This window comes from Stegostoma tigrinum, chromosome 41 (assembly GCF_030684315.1).
Source record: "Stegostoma tigrinum isolate sSteTig4 chromosome 41, sSteTig4.hap1, whole genome shotgun sequence".
Taxonomy (NCBI): domain Eukaryota; kingdom Metazoa; phylum Chordata; class Chondrichthyes; order Orectolobiformes; family Stegostomatidae; genus Stegostoma; species Stegostoma tigrinum.
Window position 1 is genome coordinate 5318856 of NC_081394.1, and position 6000 is coordinate 5324855.

Below are 6000 nucleotides of genomic sequence, written 5' to 3' on the forward strand. Positions count from 1 at the left end.
GTAGACCAAACTTACCACATGCTCGAGGCCTGGGCCCGGCTCGAGATCATTAGAGGTCCACTCTCTGACCGCACAAGGTCTGGATGCTGGGCTCTTAATGGCACTCATACTGTCCAAACTGAAGACAAGATGATTTATTTATTGTCACATGCCCTAAAATACATTGAAAAACTTTGTTTATGAGTAGTACAGGCAGATCACCCTAAGCAAAGGATGAACAGATCAAAAAGACTTAGACAGAGCCATATAGGGTACAATGCACAGGACATGTCCTCGGTGAGATCAACATCTAGCATTATCAGTGTTATTTGAGGCTAGATAGTCCATTCAGCAGCCTGATAACGGCCAGGAAGAAGAAGCTGTTCCTGAACCTACTTCCGTGTGTCTTCAGGCTTCTGTATCTCAGAGGTTGTAGGAAATCATTACTGAATAAATGAGTTTTTAAAAACAAAAGAGATGGGGTTAAAAATGATAAACTAAAGCAGTCACAAGAGATGAGTTCCATCATAGAGGACTACTGCACACCCATCTTGGACCAGAATGAAAAACAGTTTTATCCAGAAACTGGTGGGGATCTGGAATGCGCTGCCTGAGAGGATAGTTGAGGTGGGTAACCTCACAACCTTTCAAATATATTTGAGTGACCTCTTGAAATGTCACAACATTCAAGGCTATGGGCCAAGTGCTGGAAAGTGCGATGAGTGGTATTTAATTACGAGACTGTTCACTGAGGAGTGCTACACCAAGGGACATGTACTATGGGAATCTCACACTGATGGATGTCAGATTGAGCACTGATTTATATTGAGAGTGGTGCTGTATGGGGCAGTGATATGCGGGGAGATGTTATATTCTTGGATCCCTGTACAGATGGCAGATGTGCTAGAATCTGTTATCTTCTGGAGGTCCTCCACTAAACCTGATGTACTGAGAGATATTATCTTCTGGGGCTCCATACTGAGGGCCAGTTGTACTGGGGATGTACTACCTTTTGGGAATCATGTGCTGAGGGGGCTGATATACTGGGAGATATTACATTCTGGGAAATTTTTACAGGAACTGATGTACTCGGGTGGGGAGGAGTGTTTTCTTCTGGGAATCCTGTACTGAAGGTTCTGTCAAGTAGGATTTTACATTGAAGAATGTATTCAAAGAAGTCTAACCCTGAGTTTGATGTTAAACAGTTTCACAATGCTCAGTAGAGGAGGCTGCTGGTATTATTGCTAGACTGCTAATCCAGAGACCTGGATAACATTCTAGGGACCTGGGTTCATATCCCACTACGGCAGATGGCGGAATTCGAATTCAATAATATATCTAGAATTAAAAATCTAATGATGACCATGAATCCATTGTCCATTATTGAAAAAACCCACCAGGTTCACTAATGTCCTTTAGGAAAGAAAACTGCCATTCTTACCTGGTCTGGCATAAATTTGACTCCAGACCCATTGCAATGTGTTTGACACTGAACTGCCCTCTGTGCAATCAGGGATGGACAATACGTACTGCCTTGCCAGCGATGCCTTCTTCACTGTCCACTACACCTCCAATTTTGGTGTTATCTGCAAACTTCTGAATCATTCCACCCCTTTTAACATCCAAATCATTCATATAAATGACAAAAAACAGTGGACCCAGCACCAATCCTTGTGGCACACCGCTGGTCACAGGTTTACAGTCTGAAAAGCAACCCACTAACTCCACCCTCTCTGTCTCCTATCTTCGAACCAGTTCTGTAGCCAAATGGCTAGGTCTCCCTTTATTCCAGCTGACCTAACCTTGCTAACCAGTCTACTGTGAGCAACCTTGTGGAAAGCCTTACTGAAGTCAATCCTCTTTGTTACTTAGTCAAAAAACTCAATTAAGTTAGCAAACCATGTAGTAGCTATGGACAGTATTAGAATATTCCAACCCCAAACTGGGACAGTATTGTTGTCAAGGCCAGAGAGAGTAAAAAGTGAACAAGAAACAAATTAGGGGCCTACTGGCATCATTGGTAGGGAAAACAGACTTAAGTCAGAAGAATTAAAATCAAAAAAACTGGCAACTAAATCTTTCATAGAACAATGAGTTGTCTTCCTAAAAGGAGGTAGTTCAGTCAAGGAATATAGGAAGGAAAGGTACTATAAAGAGTTTCACAACTCTGACTAGAAAGAGAGATAGAAGTAAATTAAGAGAAAAAGTGCACTTGACGGATGGCAGATCACTCTTATTAGTGGAAACTAGGCTAAATGCAGAAAGTCTTTAGAAGAATTGCAAAAAAAATCAAGTAACAGAACAAGGATAGAGTCGGAGAACAGATAATATAAAAATGAATCCAAGGACTTCCACAAACATAAGAACACAAAAAGAACAAAAGAGGAGGGCGAGAGGCAATTATGGACCTAAAGAATGAAGTTCATGCTGAATTATTAAATAAATAATATTCTGCTGTTTGTTCTTGTGAAAAAAAAATTAGTTACTCCCAGTGAGCAAAGAATACAGCAAGGTATCTGTCAGACAACTTTCCCAATCCCAGGGATTCCTGAGATAAATCGACTCCAGTAGGCACTAGAGTGTAACCAAAGACAGTAACATCCAGTGAGAGTCTCACTCACTTCAACTTTCTCCACCCACCAACTGAAACTGACAACTGAAACCCAATGAATGAAGCTACACGTGTGATCACAAATGATGTCATGAAAACTCATGGAAAGCAAAGATGTTGATTTAAAAACACATTTATCTAGTACAAAAACTTTCTTCAAAAAATAGAAAATCACGAGTACAAAAAAACCCTTCCAACTGCAGAAAAGAAAACATCTTTGTATAGTTTTTACTGATAGACGATTCCACTTAAAAGATAAAGACAAAGAGCTAATTTTGGGTTAAGAAAGCAGAAATGTGTTACACCAAAACAGTAAATAAAAAAAACTTCAATATTAAAGCTTGATACTGTTCTCACACTTTTCAGTACCCAATGTCATGGAAAGTCTCAAAGGTACCAACAGAAACCACATAGTCCTAGAGTCACTCCAGAATAAAGTTCACTACAATCAGAGGATGATTACAAGTAATAAATTAATGAAGACCTAAATCACTACCACCCACCCAGCTCCCTCCATAAAAAGTTAACAAAGGATGTATCTATTCTTCCCACCCATCAAAAAGCCACAAATAACATATCACATCCATGGGACCAAAGCCAATACGTAACACATACTGGACAGAGACCACAGAGTAGGAATAATCAAAATTTTTTTTCAGAATGGCAAGTGTAGTTTCAGAATGTTAACCAGTTGGATTCTGAACTCTGGATATAAAACAGCAGCTGTCAATAGAGTCGTGACTGGCCTAGCTCAGTAAATGCTGAATTATTAAATGAATAATTTGCTGCTCTTTGTTATTGTGAAAAAAATTAGTTACTCCAGGCGAGCAAATGAATACAGCAAGGTATCTTTCGGACAGCTGTCCCAATTCCAGGGGCACCTGGATCTACCCCAAAAGGCAGCAGAGTGAGTTTCTGAAGCCTCATCCCCATGATCCCCACTGTGGGAGCACCATCACTACAAGAACTGCAATAAGTCAAGTCAAGATGGACAACAAATGGGACCCTGGCAGCATCACCCCCACAGAAGCTTTCCATCAGGAATCACTCAATTGCCACTCTACCGGGCTGAACCCCCCTCCCTGACCCAAACTCAGTGCAGCGGAAACTCAGTTATAGTGCTGCATAGCCCCGTTCCCCAGAAGGTTTTGTTCTTCAGCTGCTCAATCCTGATGCTCAGGTGTTGTTTTTGCAATGCTCCATGGTTCATCTGTACAGGTCACCTGTCTCCAAGGGATACCATTCGATGCTTCATCTCAATCGCTGGGGTGTCAGTTCCTAGGAGAGCGAAACCAGAGTGCATGTTACATTCTAACATTTTGGTCAAGTGTGTAAAGGACTTGTTCAGGGGCACAAGCCCATTTAATAATACTCAACACCCTAGGGATCTACAGCGGTTGCAAAATCGATGATTGGAGCTGCACAGTGATGAAAGATAGTGTGAAAGGAGAGGACGCTGATAGGGGAGGCAATGGGCAAGAGCTGGACACCCCACAAGAGCTGTGCTGTCCGACAGAGGGAGGGCCAGGGGAGAGAGGGACAGAACCCTGCAATAGTTCCTCATCCCACTGTGAGGAATGTGTGTTGGAAAATGCAGTGAGCATTGAGCTGTTGATATTGAGTGAAACAAGGAAATCAGAGATGGTCTTCCCAGTCACTGGATCCTCTGAGGCCTGGATTAAGGGGGAGGTTTGAAAAGGCTGGAGAAGGTTTGAACAAGTTGCATTTAGAGCGGATGTGGAAAAGATGTTTCCACAATTAGGAGAGACAAGGTCCTGAGGGCACAGCCTCAGAGTGAAGGGATGACCCTTTAGAACAGAGGTGAGAAGGAATTTCTGCAGCCAGATGTTGATGAATCTGTGGAACTCATTCCACTGACAGCTATGAAGGCCAAGTCTTAAGGCAGAGATAGATAGGCACTTAATTAGTAAAGGATCAGGTGTTACTGAGTCACAGCAGGAGAATGGTGTCACAAAACATAATCAGCCATGAAGTAAAGGTGGAGCAAACCTGATGGGCCAGATGGCCTAATTCTGCTCCTATATTCTTATGGTCTTAAATAACACCTTAACAGACAACACCTCAAATGCTTCACAGGGGTGATTAAACATAATTTCTTTACGTGTAACTCATTTCAAGTTTGATGCAGTTTTTTTTGTTTTTAAAAAGAGAATCACAGCACAGGAGTGGGAGACAGATAAAATTTAAAAAAAGGACATTTCAGACTCCAGCATCCAGACAGCTGAAAATGCAGCCACCGGTGAAGGAGGTATGGAAAAACAGGATTGCTGAAGACTTCAAAAATCGGACAAAGTGTTGTGAAGTGAAGGGACATTACAGATAGGCACAGATGAACCCCAAAGGAATTTGACAACAAAGACAAAAAAACTTTAAAATCTAGCTCTCCGTGACAAACCTATTGACCAATAGAGTGCCCACAATCATCTGAGATACAGAATTCCAACCAGGCAGATGGGGTACAGCCTCGCCGCATGACTTCTCAAGACTCCCGGAATATTATGCTTCAATTATTTAATGTTTCCTTTTGTTACCTCCATTCATCTCAGGATTCCGTCTAAGGAATATTTATTAGCATCTCTAAAGCAAATGCACCCTGCTTTGGATACAGTACTGTACAGAATATTTTAATTTGATGTTACCTATCTGCTATTTAATCTGCAGCAAGCCATATTCTGCTTATACATCTCCCTCTTGCACTAAGTCCAACATTCCCTTTACCTCCCTAATTACCGACACATTATCTTGGGAATGTCATTGATGTGTTATGGTTCAGGTGGTGGCCATTTGGCCCATCGTGTCTGCACCAGCTCTTCAAGTGATGATCATTACATCATGCTAATCTCCTGTCTTTTATCTCCCTGTTACCCTACAGTGATCATTTCTATATAAATAACTTAATACTCTTGGTATGGAGAGGAGGTCGAACACCTTTGATAATTATAACTGAAACACCCAGAGAAGCTCACCTCGCCTCACAATGTGCTATACGGGAATGGGAAAAGTAGTATATCCTGCCTTTCAGCTCCCAATCGGTTACCTAAAAAAAGGTAAAATGAAATGAAATCTTTTCTCTCACTCTATAATCAACGAGTTACAATTTATTTATCTAACTCTGACAGTGAACAAATTACCAGAACTACGAACAAAACACACAATTCTCCCTTAACTACTGACTATTCCCTAATAAAAACAAAATTCTAATGGTATGCTGGTCCAATATTTCCAAGTCCGACTTATGTAAACCAAAGTAATAAAAAAAATTAAAACTTAGACTTGAAAAACTGCATTCAGCTCCATCTTCTGGAATGCTCCGTGCCCTCTCCTCTGATCCTCCCAGGAACGCCTTTTTCCGTCAAATTCTGATGTTCGAAGCACTTCTCTCCATTGAA